Genomic DNA, 22,468 nt, shown 5'->3' with positions numbered 1-22,468 from the left:
GAGTAGCTCTCTTACTGACCCCAAGCAATGTGATACTGAACTTCCAAAGCTTTAGGCTCACAATGAATAGCATTCATCTTAGCTCCTGGTTCTGATCTGGTAAAAGCTAACTCATGCATGCACAACATGATAGACCATGTCACGCCTCAGAGCCTTTTTCAGCACTGTCATCTTATACATTTTTTATAAGCCAGAGCGCATTCATACAATTCTGCCTCAGAAGGCATTGCACCTTAATGCCTGCACTGAAATGTGTTGTCTCAGGCCTCGTGCTTTTGAAAACAAGGGACTAAAATGTTTAAATTTTTTTGTGGCTTGGTTTAATAATAAAAAATTAAAAAGCTGCAACACTTAAAAATGGAAGAATATCTATTAATAAACTGGCCTCTGTTACAGCTTTAAGTCAGAAGGATAGCATCTCAGTTGCTAAGAGACATGATATAGGTTTATATGTAAACATTTCTGAGCGGTTTTGTATGTAATGTATGTTGATGCAGGCAAAAAATGAAAAAAAGCCCGTAAGCAGGTAGACGGTATGGACAGGGGAAGAACAATTGTCAGATTTTTTTTTTTAAACTGCTTTTTTTTAAATCTAGTTGTCATTTTAAAGCTCAGGAATTAGTGCTGCTAACTTCAAGCAACACCGATATATGTAGCAAATAGAAACATTCCCCACCTATTGTTCACATGTGATTTTGTCACATGCTTGCACGATGCAGCATACCCAAACTACGCACTTAAAACCTGATGGAGAAACAATTTCAAAGAATATATTTATGCTTCTTCACTTAATGAATAAAATATACGGGCAGAATATTCTTCCTTTGGATTTAATTTTCTAAACAAAATAAATATAATTAATAAGCTATATCAGTTTAAGTAAACAGTACTATATAAGTGAATGGTACTATTAAGCAAAAATGAGGATGATATGTATTTTGCTTAGCGATAAGTACGAATCCAGATCGATTAGCAGAATTGTAGAGTTAGAGTGATGTTATAGCGAGGGTGGTATGGGAATCATGCGAGAGGCAAGGACAGGATCAACTGCATAATTGGGATATAATTAGACGAGCTTTCAAATGCAAGGCAGTCTTTAAGTCTGAGGAGTAAAAGCCCGCACAGTATAGTAAGAGCTGGTCAGGAACTTTTCAAATGGGTTTTCAATTGGAAAATGCCTGTTTATCAAAATGTTTTACAGGAACGGTATCAGTTTTGATTAAGCCTTTGTTGAGAGAGGTTTCCTGTGCCTGGAATAGATGGAGAAGAATTGTGTGCTCCAGGTTTACCCCACAAGAGGAAGTCACTTTGGTCAGGGCTCTGCCTGATACTCAACGGGGATTTGTGCTTGGCTCTCCCACATCTCAACAGAATATCCTGAAAAACTCTCTAACGCTGGGGTGGGCAATTATTTGGGCCAGAGGGCCACTTAGGGAGTTTTGGTAAGCTGTTGCAGGCCAGGTCACAACCCGCCCCCCATGCCAGGCTGAGTCAGCACCCACTGCCAAGTGCACCTCATCCCAAGTTGGGATCCCTGGAAACCCCACCACCCACTCTGTCCAGCATCCCCAGTGGTGGGTGCAGTGTGCCCAGGCCGTGGGGCTGGGTCCAGTGGCGATGGCAGAGACTGGCAGCAGCAGCCAGAAGGAGCCACCACTGCAGGGACTGCTGGGAAGTGGAGTCCAACCGCCGCACCACCCCAATCGCATTGTGTGCCTGAGGGCAGCAGGACTGGTTGCACATGCCATGGCCCAAGCTGCCCTCTGCACCTGGGCTGAATGGGGCCAGACCAAATCCCTTGGCATGCTGGATCCAGCCCATGGGCCATATTTTGCCCACCCCTGCTCTAACCCTGTTCTGAGAAGTGTCTCCCTCTGAACGTCCTGCTGAAGCTGTTCCAAATCAGATAGAGAAGAGGCTGAAATACCCCGCAGCTAAGTCTCTGTGGTTGGTGTTGTGTAACTAATCAAAAGTTCCTGGGGTTGAAGAGAATGAATCAATGTTGCCCAGTGGTCCAACCACTGCCCTGGATTCAGGAGACCCAGGTTAAAGTCCTGCCCTAATAAGTATTTAATGCAACAAATTATGCTCAGGAGAGACTTTGGTGTACTTTAAAATCGAATCGGGCTGTTTTGGACTGAGGAAGAATGAATTAAAGTTTGAGGACCTCTTTCATAAACACCATCTCTGGCTGCTGCTGTCAGATGATTGCCAAACAGCTGCTGAGATTTAACGGTGGATTAAGGGCTCTAGCAATAACTGAAAAGAAGTAAGAGACCATCCTGGCCACATTTTGTGCTTGTTTCCTTCACCTGTCAGTATTACCTCAGTTTTAGCCACATTTGGCTATGAAGAGGTAGCTTATCCATAGCCTTTTCCAACTTAAACGGTGTTTTAATCAAATGGGACAGCTATAAAACATGGACACCTGCATCCAGAAAACACTATAGCTCAAAAGTTGGGTTCAGCAGGAGCTCTGAGGGTGCTTTAGAGAAAGAAGACCAGAGCTGCAAAAGGAAGCCATTGTTCACTTCTGCTATAGCTCACAAGCAAGTCATAGCACTGAAGGTAACTGTAAACCAGTGCCATTACCCCCGATCTTCTCCCATCACCAGCTTATAGCAGCGATTAGGCTACAGAAATAGCCCTGTCCAATAGTCTTATGCTGGGATGTGCCACAAGCAAACAGATCTTCTGATCAGCTGCTGTAATATGAAAGGGCTAGGAGTAGCAGTTACTGCTGATCATGCATTTCCCGCGCGCACACATTACAAGGGAGTTTGGCCTGGTGATTCAATTAGAAAAACCTAATCACCAGGTGTTCTTGAGTTTAACTCTGGGCCTTGTCACCCAGGACAGTTAGTACACCTTAAATCTGTGTGGTATTAAAATTAGAGTCTGTTCTGACCAGTTGCACATAATATTTACTGTGCTGATGGTCGGTATCAGCCTTGGGTCTCTCCGCGGCTGCAGGCACTTGGCTTGCAACTTAATCCTGGAGGAACTTGCCAAGGGAAAGGTCCAGGATCCTTCCTTCTGACACGCGTGGCTTTTCTTGTCCCATCTTAGGGCTTAGTACAGCAGTGGGGCGATGTCACAGCTGAGTGTGGACTACAAATCGCTTGTATGTTCTCCGTGGAGCCATCCAGTGAAAGTTGAATGTAGGCCTTGCTGTAACATTGATCAAAGGAGACTGCTCACACACAGGCTTTGCTAAAGTGTTGACCAGCGTAGGCCTGGCCAGCAAACCTGACCAACGCATGAACTCCTTACGTAAGCGAAACTTGGCGTGTGGGCCAGGTGGGCACTCCTGCCAGAAAACGGGAGGGAGGAGATGGCTATACAAGTGGTAGGATAGTCTAGTGCCTGTATGAGAAGACTAGAAGAGGAACACCCAGGTCAGGGTGCGAAACAAGCACATTTGGAGACAATCAAGGTACAAATGGAATGCAATATGTAATTTGTCTCGATAAATGTATAAAAGAAGAGTTGGAAAGCATGGGAACTTGTTAGGCCAAAATGTGTTAGGGCTGTGCTTGTAGACAGTAAACTTGGCCGAATTTTTGCCACTGAACTGAAGCTGTGGATGTTCTTTAAACGAGATTGATTGTTGGGATCTCATGGCTGCGATTTGTGTTGGCACCACATTTCTTGAGACTTCAGCACTAACAACACATTAATAAAACCGGACAAGCACAACAGCAGTGATGACACTGATAACACCCAGTGACACTAAGCACATTACTTAATATGATCTGGAGGTGCTTTTTGCACAAAAATGTAACTTTGCTATGATACAAGGACACTTGGCACATATTTTATTGCTTAAACTCAGGGCTACTCGTGTTTTAAGTGCATTAACACATGCTACGTGTAGCATGTGATATGGCCCTCTGATACCTGAGATAAGTCGCTTGCCCCCTCTGTTCCTTTGACCTATCTGAAAAACAGGGTCAAGATTTGTGTTGCTAGAATGTTTGAGGCTGAGAATTTGTGAAGCATTTTAAAATGTTAAGATGAAAAATGCTACCTTAGTTATAAACTTACTATTGTAGGGAATATCTGCTTTAAAATCCATGATACCATGATGGCAGCACTCGTGCGTCTGAAGCATGCTAACATCTTTATAATTATGCTGAGATGATTGCTCTTTGGACACTGGAGATTTGGTTGCAAATATTGGACTCGGATCTGAGTTTGTATGTCAGACATCCATAAAGGTCAAGAGGGGTTTAGAATCTGGGTCTTGGATTCATTTCTAATGTAAGAGATGGGATCAGATGCCTTTTATTATTGTGAGAGAGGATTATTCGTACTGATCATGTGCTCTCCAGCTGGAAGAAAAAGAAAAGAATAGCATGTGTGTCTAAAGTTGGGGCCAAACTAATTAGCCTTTTTGAAAGAAAACAGGCATATTAAAATCTTCTATTGTGATTCAGAATCTCTTTACAGGTTTGGAAGTATTTTTGTGCTGCGCTGTTCCCTTGCTTGGCCCGCTCAGCTCTAGCATAAGAACCTAGTTAGTGGTTGTACGGTGTTTTTTGATGCCAATCCTCTAGGTCTGCTGTCATTCCAGCACCAACAGCGCAGACCTTGCACTTGCAAACTGTAGCCTCTTCCAGGCTCTCACATATTTCCATGGGGCTTCATCAGGGGGTTTTGTAACATTTATTCAGCTGTTCGAACATCATGTTAGTCACATCAGGCCACGCAAGTGTCTAGAAGAGAGGAGGGAATTGGCAGCAGTCAAATCAAGCTTGACTGAATTGGTGATTAACAAGAGCTTTTAATGTGCATGTCTGTATCATTACATCACCTATGCAACGGAAGATGAAAACATTTGAAGAAGCTATATTTATCCTCTATGCCAATGTCTTAAAATACCGTGGAAAACTCTAATGTTTTGTTTGGCAAGAGTCGAATGCTCTAATGTATTGTAACAAATCTGTAGTTTTCTGGAGACGTGGTGATTGTCACTCTGTTTTACACCGTGGCCATTGGATCTGCACTCTGACAGGCTTTGGATGCCTCTGCTCCAGAAGCTATTAGCACTTGAGCTAAAACAGTCCCTCGTTAGTGGATCCCCAGTTGAGGAGTCGTGAGTCCACCTAGTAGAGGGCGGTGTTCTAGTACGTGATAATTAAAGCTTGGTGTGTTAGAAGCAGCATGAATACAGATCATAGACTAATGGCTGTATGCCCAACTGGATTCTGAATCATTTAAAGAGCTTTTAAAAATATATGAATAAATATGAATATTTATGAGTGATCCCCACCAGCCATTTTATTACAATATTTTTATCAGGGCAGAAATAGTAGGTCAAAACTCTTAAGGCACAAATATGTGTAGCTGCTTAAATGATTCTCTAATTGAGCTGAAAAGCCATCAGATACCAAACAGGAAGTTATGACATAAGCAACCAGGGAGGCAGGTGATGACTCAGAGACAAGCTTTGATTAGGTTCGGTATCCCCTACTTCACCCTGCAACAGATTAGGGTGTTATGTTGTGTATTGTGTCTGAGTTGACTGTAGTTTTGCTAGGAGGTTAGATGGTATGGTTTGCATAGGGATGTTCCTGGCAGGGAGTTGTACTAAATTGGTGGTTCCCAACCTTTTCTTTTCTACGCCCCGGTGGGAGCAGGATGGGGCACGTGAAGCCGGCTGCCTCCCTCCCCGGGTTTCCCCCGCTGCCCGGCTTTAACCCCGTACGTTCAGCTGTAACCCTGGAAGCCGCTCGCCTGGACAGACAGACGGGGGGGTCTGAGTGGGGGGCTCGTGCCACGACCCAGTGGTTGGGAACCTCTGGACTCGATGCTCTCTAAAGGTCCCTTCCAGCCCTATATTTCTGTGATTCTGGGAAACTGCCCAAAACGTTTTGGAGCTACTCATAATATCCAAGACCTTTGAATTTTTTTTCCTATCACTGCCAGGCTATTTGTAACACATAGATCTCGGAAAGCAGTAGTATACCACTTGAGACCCCAGTCCCATCATCCCTATGTAAAAATACCCAGAATCTGTCCTTAAAATTATAAATGGCAGTGGGTAAGACAGATGTTATGATTCTACATCACACTTCTCTTCATAATATGCAGTCTTATTTAAAATTACAAAACTCTACTTAATATTTGGAATTGTGTTATAGAAATCAGGTTCTCTGTCAAAGTGAGGTTGCAAACCTGTGTCACTTCTGAGTCAGTCAGTCTTTCATCCCAGAGGTTTTTTCAAACCCTGGCTTTACAGCCTCAATCAACATTTTCTGTAATAATGATGGTGACCACTGGAATAATATAAACCACATACTAATCAGTTTGGTAAGCAAGGGCATCTGCTTTACACAATACAGAGGCAAATTAAGGAGGCTTTGTTGGTACTCTGAAATTGTCTGTTAGGCGAAATAAAAAAGCGGGGAGGGAAACTAATGGTAAATAAATTGGCCCTTCGTACTGGTTTTCATCCAGCTGTAAACTGCTATAAAACAGCTATCTTAGAAAGCCACCTATTATTTATTAATTCAGGATGACTCCAGAAAGCAATTCCTCCATAAATTCCTTGCCAACAACCTTCTAATCTCAGTAAAGTGTTGGCAGAAGATGTGCTAGAAGAATACTGTGTCATCAATCACAGTTCTCACTACAGTGACTCCGCAGTGTACTTACCTGGAGACACTTGGAGGAAATTATAGCATTTCAAAGCATGCACTTTTTTTGTATGTAGACTTGTCATTTTGTTGGCGATGTGGCTAAAATACTCAGTCCTGTCATGCAGGAAGCTGAGGAGTGCCTTTGGGACTTGAAAGACTCTAGGCACCCCGGATCAGATTGGCTTGGTTTGTTTTATTGGCCTTCCCATTCGCACTCTCCCCGTCCCTCACTTTCCTGCTAACAGACTGAAAGTGGGCATTTCACTGTCCATAAGACAAGAGTGCCTACATCCCCCTCCTAGCTGGAAAAAAAAATAAACTGCATAAACACATGGCTTATTTCACCTAATTTCTCCATGTACTGCCTGGACATGGGAAATCCAACTCAGGCACCTTCTGCAATTTGGTGCCAGGACTAAAGATGAACTAGTGGTTTACAGTAGGCATTGAGATTCAGTTTTGAAACTGATCTCACAAGATTTTATTTTTTCAAGAGAAGAGCTATTGCTACCAAGGTTTTGAATTACTCTAGACTGGAAGCATTACATAGTCCCCACTTCCACACATTGGACTCTTTTTTTTCCCAGATCCAAATTGGATATAACCCTATTCCTCCCAAATATTTGAAGGGGTACAATTGGACTGTTTCAGCCTGCAAGACTAAGAGGTAGACGTATTGGCTTAGTAGAGGAGCCAGCGGTGAAATGGGTGCACTACCAAGCATTGGAGGTTTGGGGTGATACAGTGTGCATCCCCAAAATCTGAAGTTGAGAGAAATTAAAATATTTTGGCAATGAAGTCATTAAATGTGTGTGTCTCTCTTGGTTTGAACCTTAGACAGCTGAAAAATGTCCTTGTGTTCATATTTCTGGTTTGGTAAAACTTTGGTGGCAACAATCTCTGTTTCTGTATTTCTGATGCCATGATAAGAGACATTTATCCCAGGTAATGGTAACAGGTAGACATTGAAACCTGTTGTAGCATTTACATATATTTTCCCATTTAACAAGCTCAGTCTGGATGTGCATGCGTTCTGCTTCACGCGGGACTGGAGACATTAAGGAATAAAGCAAAACATGAAAGCAGACAGCACCAGGAAAGATGCTTAACTATATATTCAAGAGTGCCTTGCTTCTGAGTTTAGGCCTGAGTAGAGATGTGGAATGTGAAAAAGCAGTATTGTTTTTAAATTGCTTTATAATCTTTCCCTTTAGATATTGAGTGCTGGGGGGAAGTGCTTGTTTTGAAGACTGGAAGCAAACCTCACTACTCCCCCACAGCGGTGATTTGTGATAGGACTGGTGCATGTCTCTACCACAATGCTGTAGTGTAACAGCACAGAAGGTAGAGATGGTAACTGGCAGGCTGCAAAAAAATGCAGGGAGCAGTCTGGCCTGTGTGGGTCTACTCTCGCCCCTCCTGGAGTGAGACCGAGATCGCGGGAGCAGGGCCCAAAGAAAGAGTTCCTTTCATGGGCCTTTGAGCCATCCAATTCAGTCAACGCAGCACTGAACCAAAAACAAAAGGATTTATATCCCATTATCACTTGAGCCACCCAGCACTCTGCTGTCTGATTTCTGACGAACCATTTAATTTTGGCTGAAAAAAATGTGGTTTCCCTTGGCCTACCCAGCATAGTGAACACTACATCACTAGTAATGGTTTGTAAAAGCAGGCCTTTCATCTAATGTGATTGAAACAGTGTTGTTAAAACTTGTCTATTGCCATTATATCAAACATTTAAGCTTCTGGACCTCATATCTGACCATTCAGTGCCTGTCCTATTTCCCTTTCTATGAACATATCTATCTTTCGCTCTCACCCAGTGCACTCGGTTGCTTACCGAGCAATTTATTCTATATGTTTAGTGCCCTTTGGAGGGGATAATTCCTCTTGGCTTCCCTGCTTACTCTTCATTTTAAGGACGTCGCTTGTTGTTATTCTCCCTCCTTCCCATCCTTTTCAACTTTTCTTATCATTTTTAATTATTCATCAGGCTTTCTCAAACTCGTCCCATCAAAAGGTCTCTACTGTGTATTAGAAAGTATGATTACCTGTTGCAATGACAACCAGAGGCTGCCCTGTGTGTGGCAGCTACCTCAGGTAACAAAGAGAGTTACCTTCAAGTAACAAAGAGAGATCTGCACAGAGCTGAGAATGTGCCACACTTCAGCCTTGCCTTTCATCTCATCTTATCTTAGTGATTTTGCCCAGTCTCGTATCTCCGGAGAAATAGTATCGTTCCTTCTTTGGGCTAACCCAAACCATGCAGCAAGTTCTAATCAATGTCTTGTCAACTGGGAGCATGGAATTCCCTAAATGTGCTATCCCTTATTAGTAGACGCTAATGTCTTGTGACAGTTATACTGGTGATGCCTGACAAATACGAAATGGGACAGATACTTGAAATGGCTCCAAGGCCTGTGGCAGACATTAAAACAATGGCGCAATTGGGATCAGACATGCACAGCAGGTGATGCAGTGTTTGGGACGGGGTCTAATATTCCTTCCATCCCAATCACCCTATTGCAGTCCTGTAGATTGGACAGGAGACAGTTCTGTCCCAGACCCAGGGCTCCCTCCAGGCCCCAGCAGGTCTGAGACCGTGCTGTCCAAAGCCATGTCTGACAATCAGACCATTATCAGACCTGGCCCTGGTCAAGGGTGGGTTTGAGACCCAGGACAGTCTGGGGCCAGGTCCAACAATCATCTGACTGTCAGCTGGCCCTGGCACAGCCCGAGGACCACGCAGCTGCATACGCAATTTCTGGAAGACCTGGGATCCATACCAGACTGTTCCCCATACCAGGTTCCCTTTGCTCTGGGACATCTAAAAAGCATCATCTGCCCAGCTCCCCATGACCAAGGTACTTGGAAGTATCTTGCTGTGTAGCCTCACATAGCAGGAAAGGCTGGTGAGCTTGGGGGTTGCCGGGTTCCCAGTGGCCAGAGCCCCCCACCTCCTCCTGCTGGGAGAACTTTGCAACTCACTGATTGTCAGCATTGGTAGATAGGTGGCCTTTGGGGTAGGGGCAGGAGCTATGCACCTTGGGATGCGGGAGGACCCAGCAAAACCTATCACCCAATCCATAACGTACCACGTGTTCAAATCAAACATGATAGAAACCAGCTAAAAAAAATCAATATTTTTCAAGCAACATCTGCCATTTTATTGTACAATAATTGTTTTGCATGTATAACTTACATTTATTGTGCAGTTAACTTCACAAATAAATTTAACACGTATCAGGAGTCCAAGACTCGAGTTCAAACTCATATCCAAAGTTCAGAGGTATTCCAATCCATGGTTTTTTGTAAGAAGACTGTTATGTTTTTCCCCAAGAAGTTTGACATTGTGTGGCACAGGGTACAATTATCAGAGTCATTTAAAAGGTTTGGCACCAAATTCCTCTTCCAGTACAAGTGATGTACTGTGTAGGAATTGATGATCTCCACACACCTTCCTTAAAGGCTTTGAAATTCTTCAAGAACCTAGAGACTGATCTGGATGTATGTTGAGTTTTTCTGTTTTTATTTTTATCTTGGTTGATTCACTTTGAAGAAAACCCATTCTTTCGAGTTTTCTAGTCCAGTGATCTGGTTATAGAATTCTAGCTAAGATGCATCCAAACCCCAACTCCGAATTTGTTTCATCGCTTGGCCTTACTATTTTATAAGATGGATTTAGTTAGAGAGTAAAACTCATCAATTGCAGTTCCATTGAGAAAACTGGAAAATAAATCAATACTTGCCAAGTGAAAAAGGAGGGGAAAAAGGCTGGTGTGGCAGAATGGAGAGGGAGGTACTTTTATGCTTCAGAAGACATATTCCAAACAGTGGAAAAACTCCAGATCTGTTTTAAAGGCGGAGTTTTTTTCAGTGTCCTCTATAACAGCTAAAAACAAAGCATAGCCTTTTCACATCATAAAACCATGTGGATGTGAAAGCAGACATGTATTCTAACTTCTGGGGCTTAAATATGAAAATTACAGGCCTGGGGCCTTATCTGGCCTATGCTTTCCCCCTTGTTCAGTTGCACTTCTCTCAAAATACTACAAAACTGGAATGCTTCCACTTTGCAGAAATATAAATGAGTAAAAGTGCAAGACAGAGCAGACTCCCCCTCTCCCTCCCCCAGGTCCATTGCTCTGGGTCTGTTATTTTGCACACAGTGCTGCCTATTTTAGCCTGTTTAATTTTCCTTGGCAGATCTAGATTTAAACCAGAAGCCTTGAAAAGAAGTCTTGGAATAATAAAATCACAAGTATAGAAGTCAGGTTGAAAGTCCCATTGGCTGGAATCTGCTAACCAGTTCTGAAGACAGCAACATATACATGAAAAATAAGACGGGATCTTTCACATTCCCTAGAATGTCTCGCTCCCCTATCTGTTGGAAGTTAGTGTTCATCATAAGCTGTGACAGTGATTGTGGTGAAACTGTTACTGCATTATATTGGTTTCAATAATTTCTTTAGTGAGGGAAGAAAGAGAGAGCAATAAAAGTTTTGACCCTGATAATGTGGAGCTGTTCAGGTCCTCATTGATCATAAAAGCCACAACTCCCAAATCACAGTTCATTATGGAAAAGAAAAAGAGAAATGACCTGATTATTTCGTGATGATATAGGATAATTGTGACTAATTTTCAGTTAAGGGTTGGGTTTGAAATCGATCCTTCGTGCAGTAGGGATCTGTTGTTATAAACCACACAATGCAAGATGCAAATTGATCAGTTGGAAAATAGAAAACATTGTTATCTGTTACCTGTTGGGATAAACTGGAATCTAGCAGAAATAAGTCATGGCTAACAGAGCTGGGGAAGGGAAGGTAGGTTTTAAGGTTAAAGATGTCTTGGCCCCAGGCAAATTTTCAAAAAGTCATAAACAAGCCATGAAAATAGGTCTATGTAGTAACAAAGAGAAGCAGCAGCACTGAGACATATTCATAGGAACTTGCAAATCAGCAAGATCTTGAATAGTCAAGGACCCATGTGTTAAGGAACTGTCAAGGAAATGTGGGTAATGACAGGATCAATACAATGTCTTTGTTTATAAATGTTCAACTGCAGAAAGTTATAGCTTATTCAAGATCTAATATCCATAATGCACCCTGACAGCAGCAAATTCAGTCCCCCATCAAAAGGTTTAAATGAAAAGCGGTGTTAATACCATCAATACACATGGGGGGGAAAAATGACACAATTGCGTCTAACAGCGCAACCATGTAAATCAAAAGATTAGGGCCCAAACTAGAACCCCAGATTCTATCTGTTCTGAGAGTCCAAACATGGTATTTCCTATTTGCTAAGAACAAATTAACCTTGTTTGAAGGGTATAAAAGGCACCAATTAACTGTAACTGCTCTGCTGGACGATGGCTCCAAACGATCTTTACGAGCGCCACTTAGACTCAATGGACTCAAAAGCAGTGGTGGTATCAAATAGCATTAGGAAGAATGGCAGGCCGGACTCACAGTTGATAAGACTGTCATTAATTACTCTGATGAGTGCTGTGCAAGGACTGAAAACACCACTGACTCTCTTGCTAGCCATTGCTCAGAGACAAATCTACCTTGTGCTTCTAAGAAGGATAAGACAGTATGGAAACATTTGAAATGCAGGCATTGATAAAGGGAGCCTTTCCAAGTTGATGCATTCATCTCAAGAGAAACTGAAAATGTCATTTTCTAGCCTGAAACCATTTAAAATGATGAGGTGGGATCTGGTTATCTGCTAATAGGAGCCAAGTTGTGTACTTGATACAATACTGTGTAGAGTAAGTCGGTTATGATGATACCAGGGGAAGTACAGTAGCATAATGAGCAGTGGGGAAACATTTCACAATGTGTGAAGTCCCCAACAGCACCCCTCTGAGGTCTTTTGGAGCCTTAAATGTCATATATGCATACATTTAATTATCGATCTTTGTTTCATTCAGAAAAATAATGCAGCTTAGTCAGACCCTGATAAATCTGGTCTCTTTTTTTTGTATCTTGACAAGGTTTCCTCAGTCCCCTTTTGGCATGTGTTCTGAACGGCGAATTAATTTTCAAGTGACTAGAAGTACTTAACGTTATGGTATTATTTGCATATATTTTACTAAGGATTTCTTCACACCAGTTTAGAAGTTAATATCGCTGTTGTTTTCCCTAGTGCCTGACTGAACACAATACCACAGCGCATGTTTCTCAGTAAAGTCAAGAGACAAAAAAAAAATGGAGTGGTCATGTGCTAATGGAAAAATAAGACATGGTTAAAGCAAGGTAGAGAAGCATCACTCTGCTTTCTTCTGCATCTTAACCAAGCTACGGTTTAGCCAGTGCAGTGGGAGTATGGTGGAAATCAAGGTCAAACCTCCTTTTAAATGAAGTCTGCATGCTGTTTACTTTGCCCTTTAAAGGAGGGAAGTAGTTGCAGGAACTCAGTGTTATTCAATAAAAATTAATCTGCATATCAGGAAATATCTTGTACAGCCTAGGTAAAATTCTGTGACTTCAGAAGTTGCACGGCATATCATTTTGGTTGTGCCGTTGTTCAAGCTGCGAGACGGCCTTTGTTTCCCAATGATTTGTATGCTGTTTCACTGGTAGCATAACTGCCACTCAGCGTTCTCCCCCTCTACCCCCCTCCCTCCCCCTAATATTTCATTTTTATACCTGACATGAAATAGTTCAGGTCGGAAGTCAGCACGGAGTGCATCATTTGTACATTGTGTCTTTTTCCCTCGTTGGCCTCTCCTGCCACAGGAATTGAACTCTCATCCATTAAAAATCCATTTATTGTGTCTTGACTCCACTGAACTAAAGTACAGGACATTTCATCAAGCACTACAGTTTAAAATCAAATTAAATTGTACTAGTGGCCAGTGAATGTGACAGGAAAAGACTTCCATCATTTAAAAATCATTGTAAAAATCCCCTTGGTTGTATTTAGCAATACTTCAATATGTACTTAACGGCTATGATTTTTAAGGCCATGACTAGTAATTTTGGGGCTCAGCAAGGGACCCCTTAAAGGTTAAGTACAGATGGTCAAAAAGCCCAAGGCTGAATCGATTCAGACTTTGCAGGTTAGTCTAAACTGCAGAAATTAAACTGTGAAACAACTGGACAGGCATCCACTTTTGATTCAGGAAACGCAGACACATGCCTGCAGTGGCTCAGGCCAGAAGCTGGGGGTGCTAGAGCATGACTGGCATGTAGCCATCATGGGCTTTATGTTCACTTCTTCTTCCTACTGCCCCCGAGGTCTCTGGGATTTGCAGTCCAGAATTACAGCAGCAGGACACTGCAGGGTTGCTCATTCCTGCTGCTTCTTCCTGCTTCTAGGTGCCTCTGGGATTTGTAGTCCACAGTCCCAGCCAGCAGTAAGTTTTCAGCAGGGCAGGCCAGCTCTGTACTTAGGGGAAGGGAAGTTTAACCCCCCTCCCTGGTCCCAGACGACTGCTGGGGTTTGCTGGGGGGGGGGGGCGGTCTCTGCCTTCCCTCCCCCAACCCTTCTCTGCTGAAGCAAATAGCCCAGCCCAGCCCATGTTAGGATGCTGGGGAACTCTGATTTAACTTGAACCAGGAAGGGGTCTGGGACAGAAGTTTCATAAACCAATTTGACCCAAATCAGTTAATTCTGGTACTACATTCAATCAGGTTTATCTTAAACCAGTTTCAGCCATTTTGAAACTGGTTTATGTGCACTGAATGTCTGTTCTGTTACAGGTTTAAATCAGTTTCTGATCACTTAAACCAGTTTATGTGTAACTTGTGTCCCTGGCCAAAGGGGCTTGATTTTCAGGCAATGGGGTGCTCAACACTTTCCAAGAAGCTTTCCACTTCAAGATTGATATGCAAAGAGCTGAAGCATCTATCACTTGAAAATATTGATCTAAAAGGATCCCTGCCATTGGCCTGTGTGGTATTATACATCCTTCATTGTTTCTGTAAGCATAGAGACAGCCTATATTGACCCGTACCTTGCCAAGACTGTCCACTTCTTTTTAGTTATGCACTCTGGAGGTGCTACAATTGCAAGGCTTATTCTCAAATCACAGGGTAGAGCATGCTCCCTTAAATAAGAGGTGGTTGAGATCTGACCAATGCAACACAAAGTCCTTAGCAATGTGTCAGGGGATCAGATCCCATTAAAATGAGCATTTGCTAGGGGCCTTAATGAGCTCCAGTTGCTGTCTTTAATCTGGTACAAAGATGCTCCAAGTGACTGGGAACCACAGCTTTAAACAGAGTTATTCAGCTGGCAATACAGTACCTTTATTGCCAAATGCAAGCACAGAAAGTAGGCAAAATGCTTAATAAATACCTTTACTGTGACAGCTGTGGTTTCTATAGTGCCAAAACACCACTGAAGGAAGGCGAGGGATAGTTATTCACAGGTGCATTGCAGAATTAAATTTATTCTACCTTATGTTGCCATACTGTAGGTACAAATGTGGGGAGTCTCTCTAACTCAAGGAATCAAACCAGGTCCTGGGAAAGCTTCTTTTTTTTTTACCTCCCAGCAGGATTAGTCACATGGGCAACAGCTGGAATTTACACGGCTCCTTATTCAATTAATTTTCAGAAGCCACTGCGTTGTATTTTCCCACAAGCAAAGAAAGAATAAAATCAGACTGCTAAATATAATATCACTTACTTCCCTGCTCTGTCTCCCCTTGTTTGTGGTGTGTTCGGGGGGGGGCGGGTTTCCCTCCCCTTCTTTTCATAAAAGCGTTACATTTGCTAAAGGGGTAACTAGGGACCAGGATAAGAACTGTAGAGTGTCTCCGCAGAATCTAAAGGAAATTAACTTTTAAAAAAATGGTGCCAGCCTGTTGTTTTGTATTGGCTTCCATTCCTTACTTTAATGCATTGTAAACCTGTAAAGGAGAGCTTCAGCATATTTGACATGGTTATAAAGTATGGCTGGGTGTTTGAGAAGCAACCTCAGCAATATGGGATGAAGGGATTACAGAAGTAATAAGTAATCGTTATTTATTGGATATCTTGCTAAATAGCCTTCTTGAGCTTATACAACATAGAGTCAATGCAAATATGTTACCACCGACTTTTGATTTAAAGTTCTTTATTCACTGAATAAATACCACCTTTCCTTTTAGTATTTATTGTTTGCCCTGAACATATGCAGATTCGGAAATGATTTTTGAATCTACTTATTTTTCATGTGTGTAAATAAGAGGTGTCCAATCCGTTTGGCTGCATTTCTACTAGATACAATCTGATGATATTCCTGGCTCCAAAGCTGATAGAATAGAAGATGAGGGCAGGGGATGTATTCCTTTATAGTCCCCTGCTATAGAGAAGAGAAAATCAGGGCTGGACTACAAATCTCAAAGCTTACATAAAGTCATAAATAAGTCCCTAAAGAATCGGTCTGATGTGGGCTGCTTACTCTGTTTCTGCTTATGAGCCAGTCTTGAGGAAAGGAGGCAGAGGACACTTAATAAACTGTGTTGGTCTTTTTGGTTGGTGTGAAGAAAGTGTTGTAATCTAAAGATTACTTGGCATTTCTAGTGGGAATATTGACAGAAGATCCAGTATTTAAAAGGATGTGGAGGAAGCCAAGTTTTAGTTTTACAAAATCAAAACCAGAGATGGTTTGGATCCACTTTTCCATTGTTAAAGAACCATCAGTTTCAGCTCAGAAGACGGGAAGAGGGCAATAAAAGATGCTTTTCCATCCTTGGTTTCGACAAACTTTGCTGGCTCAAACAGATTTCAACCTATTCATTCCAGCAACACGTGAAAAGGTCCACATTTGGATTTGGGAGCCAGGATGTCACCACTTGGTCACTCTCCCAAAAATTGAATCATTTTACCTTTGTCTTTTGCTACATAGCCTTGGTTGAAAGAAGCCTGTGATTTAGGTTGTTTCCCTTTTTCCCCATTTCTTTTGACTCAGCAATTGCTTTGCAGCTCTACAGCTGCCTAAAAAAGAGCGCCCATTTCACAGTTCATTCCTGATAGTAGTTACAGGAACACAGGACCAGAAGGGACCTCTGTCATGTCATCAAGTTTAGTCCCCATTATAAATGTTTAAAATATTTTTTGCTGCATAAATCATAAATAACTTTTAATAGTTATAGTGCAGAGTGACAGCAGATGCTAGTAGATTAGTAACTGTACTTTCCTAAATAAAGTATAATGAGATCTGGCGTTACACTGACAAACTTCAGTGGCATTGTTTCCATAAGTCCTGTAGCAGCTGTTTTTTGGGGGCTCCTCAAATTGCAGCATAAACATTGTTTCCTGATGCCAGATAATTGTGTTGTGTTTGTCGTTCAGGTAAACTAAGGCATGGAGCTGTTTTTTTGGAGGGAGGTTGTGAATTGCTGCAGATTTATGGAGTGTATTGCAGTGGCCAGAAGCTCTGGCTCCCAGTTTCCTGGGACACAGTAATTTTTAATATCTCAATTATAGGGCGGTCCTAACTATTTCATTGGCCTACAGCATTGCCATTCACCATACTGTTTCTGTTAAATGCAGGATATTTGAAACTCCAGTGTTGTCATGGTTAAGATTAAAATTTTCTGCATTGTCAGGAAGACTTGTACGTTCCTGGGTAGATCCAGGATTTTGTAAAAGGAGGTGCAAGAGCAGCTACTGGCATTGTAGGGGTAGCTGCACCCTCGTTCCCCATTTCCCCCTTTTCCCCTGTGGTGGGCAGACTGACACAGAAGCAACAGCCTCCCAATCAGGGAAGAATCCCTCCCCTGTTCCCTTTTACTACTGCCATTGTCCCCGACAGCTAAAGTGGGTGGTGTACCAGAGCTGCCCCTGCCCTGCTGCAGCAGGCTGCAGGGGGAGCCAGGCTCAGGTTCCTAGCTTGCAGGAAACACCCAGGAGTGGAATGGGCAGGGAGAGGAACTCACCTGCTGCCACTGTTGCTGCTGTCCCCAGCAGAGCCTAGCTGGAGCGGGGCAAGAGTGGCTCTGGAGCTCCCTTTCCCCCAATTCAGCTGGGGCTGGCAGGGACAGTGGCAGCAGGAGGTGAAAGAGATGGGAAAGGGAAGGGATGTGTCATGTAGCACAGAGGCAAAGGAAAAGGAGTCACCCTGCTGCTTGCCTGTTTCAGCGACTTCTTTTAAGTCCCCAGCGGCTGCTTCAGTGGTATGGTCTGAAAAGCGGCTGCAACCGGGCCTCCACACTCCTGAATATGTTGTGTGTGCATATATGTGCACGTGCATACGTGTAGCCACCTCTTGGGAGAAAAGTTAATTCCAAACAAATGAAATCTGAATTGAGTTCTGTATGAAGCAGCCTCCTCCTTCAAAGGGCCCCCCCAACCAGATGCCCTCTACCAGCAGTGTATTGATGCCCATCTCAATAATCTTTTTTTCTAGGTGCCGGCGTCTATAGCATGCTCATTCACAGTATTGTCAGTGTGAGACTTCAGAGAAGAATGGAATTCTTTTCTTTTCATCAGATGTTGTTGTGGCACTTTATGTGCTGGTATTGTTTGAGAGGGTTTTAATGCGTGTCTGAATGGGATTAAAGAGAGTAGAATGACTTGTGTCATTCTATGAATGACTTGTGTTTTGGGAAATAGCTGTTTCTTCTAGCTGTACAGTTTCAGCCCTGTGAAATACTCCGTGTATTTATGAAAAGCTTAGCAAAAGCTTAGCTACTGTTTAGCTCTAAAAGTAAGATGTTACATTAATGAAGTACTTAAGAAACATGCATTAAGCACAGACAGCAGCTGTACAGAGGAAAAAATTGTGTATGTGACTCTTTGGGAGTTGAGGACAGCTTGCTAGATGTCAAATAACCAGTTCAGCTGCTTGGTATGTTAAGTATGCAGTTTAGCTTGACCTGGAATTGTAGGCAGTCCCTATACTACTAAGGACATGGAGGATGAGGACCAGAACCTTAAATTGGACCTGACATTGAGTAGGTAGCCAATGGAGTTGGCAGGGCACCGGCATGATATGTTCACATCTGCATTCTGGACCAGCTACACTTTCTGTGCCTTTCTCTCTGTCTTCCCTAGCTAGAAAGCATTGCAGCAATCCAACCTTGAAGGAGCAAAGGCATGGATGACTGCGGCCAGGTCATGTCTGAGCAGTACAGCAGGGTTATTTTTTTTCTTGCCAGTTGCAGGTGGAAGAAGCCTTGGTATCAAATTATTTTTTTTTCTCATAGGAGTTCAGAACAGCAGGGAAACCAACTTAATGCTTTCAACACTAATGAAAGGTGAAGTCTATAAACAAAATCATGGGCTAAATCATCCAGTTCTGACATGTATTTCAGGGGATGAGTAGCATTTTGTTCAAAAACATCATGAAATAACATGGACTCTGCCTGCAATAGTTTCATAATTAGCAGTGATTTAGAATAGCAGTGAAGGTGCCTCTAATGGGCAGCCTATGAATACTAATAAAATTCAATGGCTAGGAAGGAGACATTAAATGCGATGATTTGTGATGGGGCTGATGGGGTTAATATTTTTTAGAATATAGATTTATCCATTTTTATTCTAAGGAAAGGTGTAATGTAATTACAAGTAACTCAGTAGATGGACTCAATTGCTTAAATTGTGAAAATTAATTACCAGGATCATACTAAGAATGTTTTAACTCCTTAGCCTGCTCCTGCCCTGCTGGAAGGGAGTAATGTGTGCATGGGCATGTGCATGAGTGTGTGCATGCACACACACTTAACGTGACCTGCAGCAATGGATCTATCCTCCACATATTACTGGTGTGAGTACTTCCTTTATGTTAAACCAGGAAGGGGTCTGAGACAGACATTGCATAAACCAGTTTGAGCTCAGTCATAGATTCATAGATGCTAGGGTCAGAAGGGACCTCAAAGGGTCATCAAGTCTGACCCGCTGCTAGTGGCAGGAAAAAGTGCTGGGGTCATGTGACCCCAGCCAGGTGCTTGTCCAGTCTCCTCTTGAAGACCCCTAAGGTAGGGAAGAGCCCATTCCAAAATCTGGTGCCCCTTACCTTGAAGAAGCTCTTTCTGATGTCCAACCTTAATCTACTTTCTATCAGCTTGTGGCCATTGTTTCTGATAAACAGAGCATCTTCTATTCCCTGCTCCCCCCCCCAAGTGAATTTGTATACTGTCACAAGATCCCCCCTTAGCCTTCTCTTACAGAGGCTGAAAACGTCCAGGTCCCTCAGCCTTTCCTCATAAGGCCTTTCCTGCAGGCCTCTAACCATACAAGTGGCCTTCCTCTTGATCCTGTCAAGGCTGTTCACATTTTTCTTGCATTGCAACGCCCAGAATTGGGCACAGCACTTTAGCTGCAGCCTGACCAGCGCTGCATAGAGGGGGAGCATCATCTTCCCGGACTTACTCGTCATGCACCTACTAATGCATGACAGAATGCGGTTAGCTCTGCTAATTACTTCATCGCATTGACGACTCATATTCATCTTGGAGTCGACAATGACTCTGAGATCCTTTCTGCTGCTGTGCTGCTAAGGAGGTCACCCCCCAGACTATAGGTGTGCTGGTGATTTCCCTCTCCCTAAGTGCAGCACCTTGCACTTGTCCTTGTGGAGCTGCATCCTATTGTTCCCTGCCCACTTCTCTTACCCGTCCAGGATCACGTGGGTTCAGTTTCTTCCCATCAGTATGCTTGCTTCACCCCATCGTTTGGTGTCATCTGTGAATTTGGACAGTGCTTTCCACACCCTCATCCAGGTCACTGATGAAGATACTGAACAGCACTGGCCCAAGGACCGAGCCTTGGGAACCCCACTTCCCACATCCTTCCAGGTCAATACCAACCCATCCACCACTACTCTCTGGGTATGACCCTTAAGCCAATTTGCCACCCACATGCCTCTGTAATCGTGTATGGCACAGCCGTTCAATTCGTTTATAAAAGTAGGATGGGATACTGCGTCGAAGGCCTTCTTAAAGTCCAAGCAGATGACATCTACCTCAACTCCTGCATCTAAGTTTTTAGTGACCTGGTGATAGAAAGAAACGAGGTTAGTCAGGCAGGATCTACCTGCTATGAACCCGTGCTGGTTGCCCTTCAGCATTATATTACATGCTGGACTCCTACAAATGTGATCCTTCATAATTTTTTCAAGGTTTTCCCAAGGATGGAGGTGAGACTAACCAGTCTATAGTTACTTGGATCTTCCTCCCCTTCTTGAAAATAGGAACCGCATTGGCCCTTTCCCAGTCCTCAGGGACCTCACCTGAGCACCACAGGTACTTAAACAGTTGTGCCAATGGCTCTGCTGTCACACTGGCTAATGCTTTCAGCACCCTTGGGTGGAGCTCATATAGTCCCACTGATTTAAACACATCCAGCCCCTCCAAGTGTCTCTTTACTAGGTCAGCATTGACAGTTGGTGGGCTGGTGTTTCTCCTGCTTCTGTCAGTAATGCATCTGGGAGATTTGCTTTGATCTGATTTCAAGAATGCAAAGGCAAAAAACTCATTGAAGAACTCTGCTTTGTCCCTCCTATTTGTCACCTACTGCCCTTGTCTATCATATAGGGGTCCTATGCTGCCCTGCACCTTCTTTTTGCTCCCTGAAGGACTTCTGGTCCTTAATTTTTGTTGCCAGCCTGAGCTCTAATGCTGCTTTGGCCTTCCTGACTGATTCCCTGCAAGTGCGAGCCGAAGAGGTATACTCCTCCTCGGTAGCTACCCCCTGCTTCCACTGTCTGTATGTCCCTTTTTTTGCCCTTTGGCTTTCCTGGATTTCCCTGTTTAGCCAGGAGGGTTTCTTGGCCCCTTTGCCCCCTTTTCTATGCAGTGGGATTGCCTCCTCCTGCACCTGAAGGGTTGCCTCTTTGAGGAATGACCACCCTTCCTGGACCCCCATTTTGTCAATGCTCTTAAGCTTTAATGTCCCACTGACTAATTTCCTGAGCACACTGAAGTCAACTTTTCTGAAGTCTAGCACTTCTGCCCTGCTGGTTACTTTTCCTACCTATCACCAGAGAGTGAATTCAGTCAATCAATGGTCACTATCCTCTAGGTTGCCTTGTACCTGCAGATCCCCCACCAGGTTGTCCCCCATTGCTAGCACCAAGTCCAGCAAGGTGTTGCCCCTAGTGGGACTGTAAACCTCCTGCATTAGGTGAAGGACCTGTATGCAGGTTAAGAACTTACATGAGTGACTAGTTCTGGCTGACTGATCCTCCCAGCAGATGTCAGGGTAGTTTAGGTCACCCACAACAACCATATCTCTTAACCGTACAGCCTCTGAGAGCTGCCTGGAGAATTCCAAGTCTAGCTCATCCTCCTGGTGTGGCAGTCTATAGTAGACCCCCACTACCAAGTCCCCTTTACCTCAACCCCCTTGTGTCGTAGCCCACAGTACCTCAGTTTGGCCCCCCGCTGATCCCATCTTGATTATAGAAGATATCTATTGCTCCTTAACATAGACAGCAACATCCCCCCTCTTTTTTCCCCATTCTATCCCATCTATGCAACCTATGACCTTCAATGCCTACCGCCCAATCATGAGTAGGGTCACCCAAGTGCTGGGTTTTGCTGTTGTTCATAGCTCTAGTTTCTTCTGCTTTCCAGACAAGCTTCTAGTTGTTTCTCTGTGTGTATGTGTGTGTACATATACACACACACACATTTTCTTTCTCTTGGTAATGAAACAATTTTATGGCTATAGTGAAACTGCAAATGATGATCTCTGTGTTAAGCACTTTCCTTTACAATCTCTGGAGACTCAGAACTCTAAAACCAACTAGTGCATTTACCATAATCTGTAAAAGGGAAGAAACATGGATAAAATGCAGAAATAGCCAATGTAAAATAGCATTCCTTTTGGGCGCCATCAATTGAACCATAACTATGTGCATGTATTCATTTTCTATATGTCTAT

At 43.3% G+C, this 22,468-nt stretch overlaps 1 protein-coding gene across 17 annotated transcripts in view; it reads left to right on the top strand.

Moving 5' to 3' along the window:
• CELF2 (CUGBP, Elav-like family member 2) overlaps nucleotides 1–22,468 on the top strand; it is a 777,369-nt gene that overhangs the window by 573,117 nt on the left and 181,784 nt on the right. The window lies entirely within an intron of this gene.

Source organism: Crocodylus porosus, unplaced genomic scaffold (assembly GCF_001723895.1).
Source record: "Crocodylus porosus isolate Cpor-Errol unplaced genomic scaffold, CroPor_comp1, whole genome shotgun sequence".
In the NCBI taxonomy this organism is placed as follows: Eukaryota; Metazoa; Chordata; order Crocodylia; family Crocodylidae; genus Crocodylus; species Crocodylus porosus.
Note: the sequence above shows the minus strand (reverse complement) of the source record. Positions and strands in the feature narration are given on the sequence as shown.